Raw genomic sequence first — 13,091 nt, forward strand, 5'->3', positions numbered from 1 at the left:
GAGAGAGAGAGAGAGAGAGAGAGAGAGAGAGAGAGAGAGAGAGAGAGAGAGAGAGAGAGAGAGAGAGAGAAAACAGAAAAAGACGGCAACTGAAAATGACTATAGAAGGAAATGTCAAAAAAAGGTAAATAAAAACGAGATGAAATTAAATGCAACACGAATACTGGATAAAGAAGAAAGAGAATAAGAACAGTAAAAACGAAGATGGACAGAGAATAGAGAGAAAAAAGGATGACTGGAAGAGATATAAAAGGGAATAACAAGAAAAAAAAATAAAGAAAAAACAAAACTGAAATTGATACCAGATAAAAAAAGACTGGGAAGACGAAAAGAAAAAAAATGGAAAAAAAGAGAGAAGCGAAGAATCAGAAGACTAGAGATATGTAAGAGAAATTAACAGAAGAAAGAAGAAGCAATTTAAAAGTGAGATAAAAAAAACTGGAAAAATACAGAAAAAATAAAGAAAAAAACAAAACTGAAATATATACCAGATAAACAAAGAATGGGAAGACGAAAAGAAAAAAGAAAGAGAAGTAAAGACTCAGAAGACTAGAGATGTAAGAGAAATTAACAGAAGAAAGAAGAAACAATTTAAAAGTGAAATAAAATACAGGATCAAGAGGGAAGGGAATAAAAAAACGGCAATAAAGGAAGGACAAAGAAAAGAAAAATAATGTATGACAGGAAATACGAAAGAATGACATAAAAGAAACAAAAGAAGACGAACAGCGAAATAAATACAAGATAAAAAAAGGAAAAACAAAAGAGCAACAGTAAAAATGAGAGAGAAAGAGAAAGGGAGGAAGAAAGGAAAGATAAAAGGAACTGACGACTGAAAAAAAGGAAATGAAAAAAGCTGTAATAAAAAAAGAGATGTATAGGGACGATCTGTTGACCTTTGCCGGAACATGACCGAGCACACCAACAAGAATGGCAGACAGGGAAAGGAGAAAGGCGTTGAGAGAGGTTGAGGAGAGAGGATGTGAGAGGGGTTGGGAGAGACAAGAAGAGGTTAGTAGCGATTGGGAGAGGTTTATAAAGGTAAGGAGAGGTTGTGAGAGGTAATTAGAGGTTGAGAGAGGTTTTGAGAGGTAAGTAAGGTAGGTAGGTAGGTAGGTAGAGGTTGAGAGAGGTTGTGAGAGGTTGTGAGGTAATTAGACGTTGAGAGAGGTTTTGAGAGGTAAGTAAGGTAGGTAGGTAGGTAAGTAGAGGTTGAGAGAGGTTGTGAGAGGTAATTTGAGGTTGAGAGAGGTTTTGAGAGGTAAGTAAGGTCGGTAGGTAGGTAGGTAGTAAGTAGAGGTTGAGAGAGGTTGTGAGAGGTAATTAGAGGTTGAGAGAGGTTTTGAGAGGTAAGTAGCGGTTGAGAGGGGTTGGGAGAGGTTAGGAAAGGTGAAACGTGTTGGGAGAGGTTGGAGTAGGCGAGGGAGGAGGTTAAGAGAGGTAAAGAGAGATTAGGAGAGATCGTTAGGGATTGTGAGCTTTAGAATGGTAAGGAGACATTGACAAAGATAAGGAGAGAGCGGAAGAGGTAAAGGGGGTACACATAAAAAAAGGCGACTAGAAAAAAAAAAATAGAAGGAAATGACTAAAGAGTAAATAAAGAGAAGTAGAAACAAAACTTAAAATGAAAAGTGAAATTCGGAGAGGCAAGGAGACGTTGGCAGAGGTAAGGAAAGAGGCTGAGAGAGGTTGGAAGAGGTTGAAAGAGGTTAGGAGAGGTAAGGAGAGGTTGGAGAAGGTTGGGAGAGGTAAGGATAGGTTTGGAGAGGTATGGAGATGTAAGGAGAGGTTGCAATAGGTTGAGAGAGGTAAGGAGAGGTTAGGAGAGGTAAGGAGAGGTTAGGAGATGGTAAGGAGAGATATGAAGAGGTTAGGAGAGGTAAGGAGAGGGTTGGCGAGGTTGGGAGAGGTTGGACAGGGCTAGGAGAGACTCTGCCGTGTAATAACAAGAACTGATGATGATGATTATGTACGAGCATGTGTGTTAGTAAGTAGCTGAGTGTGTGTTGCAGGAGTGAGGAGAGAGTGAGGAGCTCGTGTGTGTGTGTGTGTGTGTGTGTGTGTGTGTGTGTGTGTGTGTGTGTGTGTGTGTGTGTGTGTGTATCCGTCTGTCTGTCTGTCTGTATGTATGTATGTATCTGTCTGTATGTGTGTATATTGGTGTGTGTGTGTGTGTGTGTGTGTGTGTGTGTGTGTGTGTGTGTGTGTGTGTGTGTGTGTGTGTGTACGAGTATGTGTTGGTAGGTTACTGGGTTCTCAATGCAAATTCCGTCTGTGCGTCTGTCTGTGTGTACGTGTGTCTGTCTGTGTGTCTGTCTGTGTTTCTGTCTGTGTCTGTGTGTCTGTCTGTCTGTGTGTCTGTGTGTACGTGTGTCTGTGTGTCTGTGTTTCTGTCTGTGTTTCTGTCTATGTCTGTCTGTGTGTCTGTGTGTACGTGTGTCTGTGTTTCTGTCTATGTCTGTGTGTCTGTGTGTTTGTGTGTCTGTATGTCTGTGTGTTTCTGTCTGTGTGTCTGTGTGTGTGTGTGCGTGCGTTGGTTCGGGGATCGATGTGGTAGTATCGGCCGCGTAACAACAGATATCGGTGTTCCTATTGGTATTGAGATGGAAAATTTGGCCATCGGCGTGTCCAGACGGGGAAAAATGTTGGGGATACGGACAGATATATAAACCCGGTGTGTGTCGGGGTGGGTGGGGTGGGGTTGGGGGGATGGGGGGGGGCGTTCACCAAGGGTCCGATCACGTTCTAGACTCGCGATCGAAAGCCCTTCCCGGAAAAAAAAAAACTCGGATCCGTAATTTGTATAGTGAGCTTAGTGACGGATCTGTGTGTGTGTGTGTGTGTGTGTGTGTAAGAGAGAGAGAGAGAGAGAGAGAGAGAGAGAGAGAGAGAGAGAGAGAGAGAGAGAGAGAGAGAGAGAGAGAGAGAGAGAGAGAGAGAGAGAGAGAGAGAGAGAGAGAGAATGGATGAAAGAAGCAGAGGTAGTATTGGTGGTGATGGTGATGATGATGATGATAGTGACAGGTGAAATAGGAGGTATAGCAGGTCTCTCTCTCTCTCTCTCTCTCTCTCTCTGGCGTCCCTCACCTTCTCGTGTTCGCGGCGCCGTCAGGTATGGTCGGTAATTAGGCTAATGAGCGGCAGGTAAGGATGGGGAGGCGGGAGGGACGGGGAAGGACGGGGGAGCACGGGGGAGGAGGGGGAGGAGCAGGGTTGAGGCCACAGCGCGGGTCAGGGCTTTGAAATATTGTACAGGAAAGAAAGATAATACTGGCAATCGTTTATTCTCGTGAGGGTGGCTGGGGAACGTTTTTCTTTTTTTAGATATTTTGGGGCAACACACTGGTGCCAGAAAGAGAAGATCTAAGACTTCTAAGGAAAGATTGGCTTTGGTTAGAGAGGGGTCGAATACTGCACTTTAGTTGTAATCACGCGGTTGGAAGTAAATCAGATCAAATCACATATAATTTGGAGGAAAAGCGTGATATTTCTGTCTTTCTCATTCCTTCGCTATCTTATTCTGTCTCTCGTTCTGTCTACCTTTATTTCGATGAGGGCATGGCCTAGGCGACAGCTGCGAGTAGAGGAGGCCAAGGGCATGCCCACGTAACTCATAGGTGGGGCAAGTCGATCTAGCGGGACTAAGAATGGGAAGATCAGCTACCCGGGCTGAGCGTCGGGAGTGGAGTCGGTGGGTGAGTGAAGCGACTCGCCCCCTGTCGTTTGTTCCCCGTTAGTTAGTTAATCCCTTTCTCCCACTCTTTTTTTCTTCTTCTCTATATCACAAGTTTGTACTTTGAAGATATCAAGGCTTATTTTTTTGACTCCTTATTCCCTTCATGCCAGGGGTTCCCACCCAAGGGACCATGGACAAATTTCAAGGGATCCACAGAGATTCTAATTATTCTTAATTTTATTGTACTGGAATTAGGAAACATGTAGCTTGGAATAAGATTAATTCTACTGTATACAATCCTTAAAACTGAATGCTTACATGCTAGAATTACTTTACATTAGTTAACGGTACCAGGGGTGTCACACTCACTGCCCTCGTGACAAATTTGGCCCTTGGGATGGTCATGAGAGACCCGCTGAACCTATTTCGTTGTGGGGTCCACCGGTGAAAAAGTGGCTGGCAAAGAGGACGGGACAGAAAAGGTTGGGCACCACTGCTCCATGCCCTCGATCCTGTCTCACTTCCTCCTTCCCTTGTCTGAGAATATCGTTTGAGAATATCGTTTGAGAATATCGGCTGAAAATATCGGTTAAGAATATCGGCTGAGAATATCGGTTGAGAATATCGTCTCAGAATATCAGTTGAGAATATCGTCTCAGAATATCGGCTGAGAATATCGTCTGGGAATATCGGCTGAGAATATCGTCTGGGAATATCGGTTGAAAATATCGTCAGAGAATACCGAGGTTACTAAGGATGTTTTTGTGAGAGGAGGAAACGTCTGAGAATTCCAATGTTGCCAAGGGTGTTCTGGGCCTGAGCGCGGCGCCGACCCTTCACAGGTTATTCACATTATTCATAAGTTGTCCGGCCGTGAATTTGTACCGTTAATTAGTTAGTGATGGCGGAGTGTGTTAATTCCGTAGGCATCATTAACTCGGCGTGAACTTTGAAACGAGAATTAATTAGGGTCTTACGGGTCTCACGCTAACTCTGTGCTGGCTGTGTTGCTGTCTGTTCGTCTGTCTGTTGGTCTATAGCTGTTTGTGTGTGTCTGTCTTTGTGTTTGTACTTCTCTCAACCTCTGTCTGTCTGTCTATCTGAGTGGCTTTGTTTGTCTATCTTTCTGTCTGTCTGTCTGTCTGTGAGCCTGTCTATCTTTCTGTATATGTGAAAGTCTGTATGTTTGTTTGTCTGTCTGTCTGTATGTATGTATGTATGTGTGTATGTATGTCTGCAAGTGTCTGTTTGGAAGTAAGTCTGACTGTCTTTCTGATTGTTAGTCTCTCTCTCTCTCTGTCTTTCACCCACTCTCTCCCTCCCCACCGGCCTACACACACACACACACACACACACACACACACACACACACACACACACAATTCAGCATCTGCCTGCCATTTGTCTTCTGTAATGGATAAACTTTGTATCGGGGCGTCGCTGTTCGCTCCTCCGCCTGACGCTGCTGCTCCCACCCTGACACTGTGCTGACGGAGGGCTGACGGCGGTGTGAGTGCTATCCTCCTGACTTCCTGACTCGTGCTCTTCCCAACGTTGCCAGATTGTCGTACCCTGCCTCGTATGTTTGCCGATTTCCGACCCAAAAACTCCTTTCATCATCCAAATAACTGCATTCATATATGGTTATCGTTTAAATAGTTAATTATTGGTGCTTCTTGACAACAGTTATGGGCAAGACACCGGTAAATACACGGCTCTGAGTACGATAATCTGGCAACGGTGGCTCTTCCCCTCTGCAGTAAAACAAGGGACTAAAAACGATAATAAGCGACTAAGAGACGATAAGAGGCAGTAACCTAAACATCTTTCTGACATTATGTGCTGAGAGAGTAGCTGATGAGAGATTGAGTGCTGACCTCCTGACTCGTGTTCTTCCCCTCTGCAGTAAAACAAGGGACTAAAAACGATAATAAGCGATTAAGAGACAATAAGAATCATTGACCTAAACATCTGGCTGACATTTTATAGTGAGAGAGTAGCTGACGGGAGGATGAGTGCTGACTTCCTGACTTGCTGTCCTGATTTTTGTTCTTCCCAGCTGGAGCAAAATAAGGAACTGAGACACGAAAAGAAACATTGAACTCTGCATCCACAAACATATCTTTCAATGAGTGGTAGATTTCGTCCCTGCAGTAATATATGTCAACTCAGCAGCTCACTAATGGACTAAAGAAGCATTCATCACAGTATCCCCGATCATTACGGAATTCTTTTAAGAACCGCGTAACCTTAAAAGACGCCTACATCTCTTAATGAACGTCAGATTTCGTCCTTGCAGTAATATATGTCAACTCAGCAGCTCAATAATGGACTAAAGAAGCATTCATCACAGTATCCCCAAGCATTACGAAAGTCTTTTAAGAACCTCGTAACCTTAAAAGACGCCTACATCTCTTAATGAACGTCAGATTTCGTCCCTGCAGTAATATATGTCAACTCAGCAGCTCACTAATGGACTAAAGAAGCATTCATCACAGTATCCCCAAGCATTACGAAAGTCTTTTAAGAACCTCGTAACCTTAAAAGACGCCTACATCTCTTAATGAACGTCAGATTTCGTCCCTGCAGTAATATATGTCAACACAGCAGCTCAATAATGGACTAAAGCATTCATCAGAGTATCCACAAGCATTACGAGTCTTAAAAACCTCGTAACCTTTAAAGACGCCTACATCTCTTAATGAATGTCAGATTTCGTCCTTGCAGTAATATATGTCAACACAGCAGCTCAATAATGGACTAAAGCATTCATCACAGTATCCACAAGCATTACGAAAGTCTTAAAAACCTTGTAACCTTTAAAGACGCCTACATCTCTTAATGAATGTCAGATTTCGTCCTTGCAGTAATATATGTCAACACAGCAGCTCAATAATGTACTAAAGCATTCATCAAAGTATCCACAAGCATTACGAAAGTCTTAAAAACCTCGTAACAATAAAAAGACGCCTACATCTTTCAATGAGTGGTAGATTTCGTCCCTGCAGTAATATACGTCAACACAGTATCTCACTAATGGACTGGAGAAGCACTCATCACAGTATCCCCGAACATTACGTCAGTCTCTAAGGGCCGCGTGACTTCCCTGAGACGCCACGATCCTCTTGTGTGCGCCAGTAAAAGCAAGTCTGTTTTTCTTTCCCGCTGGAGCCAGGTATCAGCACAGCAGCTCACTAATGGACTAAAGAAGCATTCGTCACAATATCCCAGAGCATTGCGTCGATCTATAATGGCCGCGTGACCTCCCAGAGACGTCCAGATCTAACCATGAGTGCCGGTAAGAGCAAGGGATCATTTTTCTTCATGCAGGACTATATCATCACATTCAGACACACACACTAGAAGAGGCATTAATATCTCTATCCCAGAGTATTGCGTTGATATATAAGGGCCACGTGATTACCCAGACACGTCCAAATTTAACCATAAGTTCCAATAAGAGCAGAGGACCATTTTTCTTTATGCAGGAGGAAGGAGGAAGGAGGAAGGCTAGGAAAGGGAGACTAAGAAAGGAAGGTTACGAAGGGAAGATTAGGAAAGGAAGACTGAGAAAGGAAGGCTAGGAAAAGAAGACTGAGAAAGGAAAGCTAGGAAAGGAAGGTTAGGAAAGGAAGGCTAATGAAGGAAGGTTAGGAAAGAAAGGCTAGTAAAGGAGGACTGAGAAAGAAAAGCTAGGTAAGGAAGACTGAGAAAGGAAGGCTAGGAAAGGAAGGTTAGGAGAGGGAGGTTGAAAATCACGAGAGATGATGAAAAAAAGGGTTGAAGAAATAAAGGGGTGAAGGGAAGAAGGGGTGAAGGGAAGAAAGGAGCGGAGGGAAGAAGGGGTGAAGGGAAGAAGGGGTGAAGAGAAAATTGGGTGAAGGGAAGAAGGTGAGGGAGAGAGAGAGAAGAGATAGGAACGGATAAAGAAAAACAAAGGGAGGACTAGTGAAGTGTGAAAGAGAGTGACAGAAAATACAAGAGAGAAAAAAGATAAAGAAGAGGCACAGAAAAAAGAGGAGGAGGTAGAAGGAATATAGAAATAGCCAAGAAATAGATAGAGAGACAGAGAGAGAGAGAGAGAGAGAGAGAGAGAGAGAGAGAGAGAGAGAGAGAGAGAGAGAGAGAGAGAGAGAGAGAGAGAGAGAGAGAGAGAGAGAGAGAGAGAGAGAGAGAGAGAGAGAGAGAGAGAGAGAGCACAGAAAGACAGAGACAGGGGGTGCATGAAGGAGTGCCGGAGACAAAGAAATAGAGCAACAGATATAAAAGGTAAAACAAAATAAAGAAAACATGGAAGGAGGGGAAACTAAAAGGAAATCCTGCAGATCTAAGAAAGAGAGAGAGAGAGAGAGAGAGAGAGAGAGAGAGAGAGAGAGAGAGAGAGAGAGAGAGAGAGAGAGAGAGAGAGAGAGAGAGAGAGAGAGAGAGAGAGAGAGAGAGAGAGAGAGAGAGAGAGAGAGAGAAATGACAATAAAAAAAAGATAAATAATAATATAAAGAAAAGAATGGCCAAGAAAGGAGAGTTTGTCCTAGGCGAGAGGTGCGCAAGAGTCCCAGAGAAGAAAAATAGTAAGAGAAAAAAAAGAGACAAAACAAAATGGAAGGAGGGGAACTGAAAGGAAATCCTGTAGATCTCGCTGAGGAAAGAGGAGAGAGAGGGAGCGGGAGAGGAACGGCGTGATCTGCAGACAAACGACGAGGCGGCCGGCGAGCTGACGGGGCGGGGAGGACTCTGCGGGCTGGACGGCGGTGGGTGTGTGGGTGGGTGGGGGTGGGGTGAGGGCTCTCTGCGTGTGCGTGGGGAGGGGGTGTATGAATGTGTGTGTGGGAGGAGGGTTATGTGTGTGATTCTTTGTGTGTATGTGTGTGTTTGTGTGTGTGTGTGTGTGTGTGTGTAGGGGGGGATGCTGTGCGTGAGTTTGTGTGTTTGTGTGTGAGTGGAGGGGGGATGCTGTGCGTGTGTGTGTGTGTGTGTGTGTGTGTGTGTGTGTGTGTGTGTGTGTGTGTGTGTGTAGTGGGGATTTCTTTTCTTTTATTTTATTTTATTTATGTATTTACTTATTGATTGATTGATTTTTATGTATGTACTTCTCTAAGGTCTGATCACGCGCTGGACTCGTGATCGCCAGCAAGTATATAACCTCCCCCAGTGATAACATTCGGAGCTCGTTAGGTAGAGAGTTAGTTAGTTAATCGATCAGTTACTTAGTTACTTAGTGTGTGTTATTCACCCATTCTCTGATCCCATGCTACACTCGTGATCATCAGACAATACCCTCCTAGAAAGAGCTCTCATTTGAACGACACCAACAACAACAACAAAAAAATCGATCTATGGGTAATGCTTGGGACCTCACACACCGTAGCTTCCACATTTCCCAAGCTCAAGGGTGTGGTGGTGGTGGTGGTGGGTGGGTGCGTAGGGGGGCAGTAACCACACCTGTCTTTTTTTATGATCAATTTTCTTAGTTTTTTTTTTTTCATCTTATTTTTCCAGTTCTGCTATTTTGTTCCTCCTCTTCCCCCTCATTCATTTTCTTTCGTTTTTGATCTCGTAGTGATATTTGTTTCTTTTTTTTCAATTTTCTTCGTTTTTTTCTTTTTTCATCTTATTTTTCCAGTTCTGCTATTTTGTTCCTCCTCTTCCCCCTCATTCATTTTCTTTTCCTTTTTTTTCGTTTTTGATCTCGTAGTGATATGTTTTTTTTTTCAATTTTCTTCGTCTTTTCTTTTTTTCATCTTATTTTTCCCACTTATTTTCTTCCTCCTCATTCATTTTCTTTTCTTTTTCTTTTTTTCTTTTTTTTATCTCATAGCGATATTTGTTTCTCTTTCTTTATCAATTTCCTTCGCCTCGTTTCTCTTTTTTCATCGTATTTTTACACTTATGCTATTTTCTTCCTCCTCATTCATTTTCTTTTCGCTTTTTTTTTTATCTCGTACTGATATTTGCTTCTCTTTTTTTGATCAATTTCCTTCGTTTTCTTTTACTTTTCTCATTTTATTTTTTCCTCTTCTGTTAATTTCCTTGTAGTGTTCCTCTCTCAAGTGTGTGTGTGTGTGTGTGTGTGTGTGTGTGCTGGGAAAATTCTTGATGGGTACGTGTGTGTGTGTGTGTGTGTTTGTGTGTGTGTATGAGGAAGGCCTAAAGACTAATGCATGAGGAAACCACTGAAAAAAGGAAGAATGTCCAGCAGGTGTATAGTTGAGCCCAGGGAAGGGGAGGGGGACCGCTTGCATAAAGTGTTGCCGCTGAAGAATGTACGTAGGCGCTGGAAGTTGTTAATGGGAGCTGGGCGTGAGGCGAGGAATGAGGAAAGATTGATGATGCGGCGGCCGGGGCAAAAAATATTTATGAAGTAACACACGCGAGGGGAAGAGAGTGTAGGGTGTGGCGCTTCTCTCTTCAGCGTGTGTGCTCTGTAAATGTTTAAGGGAGTGTACGGTCTGTGTGTGAGAGAGAAGGAAAATAAGAGAGATTGATGATGCAACGCCGTACAAAAGTATTTAAAAAGTTACACATGAGAGGGGAAGAGTGTAGGATGTGACGTTTCTCTCTTCAGCGTGTGTGCTCTGTAAATGTTTAAGGGAGTGTATGTGTGTGAGAGAGAAGGAAAATAAGAGAGATTGATGATGCAAGACCGTACAAAAGTATTTAAAAAGTTACACATGAGAGGGGAAGAGTGTAGGATGTGACGTTTCTCTCTTCAGCGTGTGTGCTCTGTAAATGTTTAAGGTTTTGTATGTGTGTGAGAGAGAAGGAAAATAAGAGAGATTGATGATGCAAGACCGTACAAAAGTATTTAAAAAGTTACACATGAGAGGGGGAGAGTGTAGGATGTGACGTTTCTCTCTTCAGCGTGTGTGCTCTGGAAGTCTTTAAGGATTTGTATGTGTGAGTGAGAAGGAAAACAAGGAGAGATTGATGGTATAACGCCCTTACATAAAATATCAATGAGGTAATGCATGAGAGGAGGATAGTGCAGTGTGTGGGGTGCCTCTCTTATACGCCTGTGTTCTGGAAGTGTTAAGTATGGTCGTGTGTGTGTGAGTGAGAAGGAAAACAAAGAGAGACTGATGATATAACGCCCTTACAAAAAGATATTAATGAAGTAACACATGAAAGAGGAGGATAGTTCAGTGTGTGGGGTGCATCTCTTATACGCCTGTGTTCTGGAAGTGTTAAGTATGGTCGTGTGTGTATGTGAAAGTAAATAAGGAGAGATTGATTATTATAACACCCACACAAAAATATCAATGAAGCAACACGTGAAAGAGGAGGATAGTGCAGTGTGTATGTTCCTCTTTTATACGCCTGTGTTCTGGAAGTGTTGAGTGAGGGCGTGCATGTGTGTGTGAGAAAAGAAAACAAGGAGATTGATGACATAACACCTTACAAAAAGATATTAATGAAGCAACACGTGAGAGAGAAGGATAGTGCAGTGTGTGGGGTTCCTCTCTTTTGTGTGTTCTGGAAGTGTTAAGTGTGGGCGTGTGTGTGTGAGTGAGAAGGAAAAGAAGGAGAGATTGATGACATAACACCTTACAAAAAGATATTAATGAAGCAACACGTGAGAGAGGAGGATAGTGCAGTGTGTTGGGTTCCTCTCTAATATATGTGTGTTCTGGAAGTGTTAAATGTGGGCGTGTGTGTATCTAAGAGAAAATAAAACAAGGAGATTGATGACATAACACCCTTACAAAAATATATTAATGAAGCAACACAAGAGAGAGGAGGATAGTGCAGTGTGTGGGGTTCCTCTCTTCTATGTGTGTGTTGGGTTTGGGCGTGTGCGAGAAGAAAAATAACGTGAGATTGATGATGCAACACTAGAAGAAAAAAATATTAATAACGTTACACATGGAAGGGGGAAGAGTGAAGAGTGTAGAGTTCCCTTCTTAACCTTAAATGCTCTGCAGGTGTTTAGAGGTGGCATGTGTGGGGAGGAAATAAGGAAAGATTGATGACGCAACACCCAGAGGAAAAAAGCCATTAATAAAATACCACATGAAGGGGGGAAGGAAGATGTTGTGTGTGGGGTTTCTCTCTTAATCGTGTGTGCTCTGGAAATGTTCAATGAGAGGGAGAAGAAAAATAAAGTAATGGATGACACAAAACTTTAAAGGGATAAAAAAAAGCTATTATGAAGTACAATATGAGGAGAGGAAGGAAGTGTATGTAATGTAACGTTCCTGTCTGGAGTGTATGTGGTGTGGAAGTATTAATGATGGATTGTGTGATAAGAAAAGAAAGGAGAGGATGATGACACAACACCCAGAGAAAGAAAAAAATATTAAAGTACCACACTAGAAGGGGGAAGGATGTGTATATAATGTAACGTTCCTGTCTGGAGTGTATGTGCAGTGGAAGTATTAATGATGGATTGTGATAAGAAAAGAAAGGAGAGGATGATGACACAACACCCAGAGAAAGAGAGAAAATAGCGATTAAACTACCACATGAAAGGGGAAAGGAAATGTGTAGAGTGTAGTGTACTTCTTTGAGGCGTGTGTGCTCTGGTAGTGTTTAGTGGGACGTGTGTGTGTGTGAGAGAGACTGCGAAGAAAAATAAGGAGAGGATGATGACACAACACCCAGAGAAAGAGATAAACAAAGCCATTAAAGTATCACGTGAGAGGGGAAAAGGAAGTGTGGAGAGTGTAGTGTCCTTCCCTTAAGCGTGTGTGCTCTGGAAGTGTTTCGTGGGACGTGTGTGTGTGTGAGAGAGAGACTGCGAAGAAAAATAAGGAGAGGATGATGACACAACACCCAGAGAAAGAGAGAAAATGCGATTAAAGTACCACATGAAAGGGAAAAGGAAATGTGTGGAGTGTAGTGTACTTATCTTACGTGTGTGTGCTCTGGAAGTGTTTACGAGGGCGTGTGTGTGACAAGAAAAATAATTAGATATTGATGATGGAACACCCAGTTCAAAAAAATAGAGTAACACACGAGAGGGGGAAAGAAGTGTGTAGAGTGTGGCGTTAATCTCTTAAACGTGTGTGTTTAGATGAGTGCGTGTGTGTGTGTGATAAGAAAAATAAGATATGAAACTGATAATACAACACCCAGAAAGAGATAAAAAAAAGAGCTATTAATCAAGTATCACATGAAAGGGGGGGGGAGTATGTAGAGTGTAGCGTGTGTGCTCAGAAAGTGTTTGTTGGAACGTGTGTGGGAGAAGGAAAAAAACAAGATCAACGATGAAACACAGATAAAAAATGATTAAAATAAAGTAACTCATAAGAGGGGGACGTGCGTAGAGGGCAACGCTTCTCTCTTAACCGTACGTGTGGTTTGAAAGTGGTAAGTGGGGGCGTGTGTGTGAGGAGAGGAAGGGAGAGGACTAACTCATAAAGAAACACATTAAAAAAGTAAGAGGTCAGGTATCAAGGAAACCGAGGGAAGAGGATA

This window comes from Eriocheir sinensis, chromosome 24, assembly GCF_024679095.1.
Source record: "Eriocheir sinensis breed Jianghai 21 chromosome 24, ASM2467909v1, whole genome shotgun sequence".
In the NCBI taxonomy this organism is placed as follows: Eukaryota; Metazoa; Arthropoda; class Malacostraca; order Decapoda; family Varunidae; genus Eriocheir; species Eriocheir sinensis.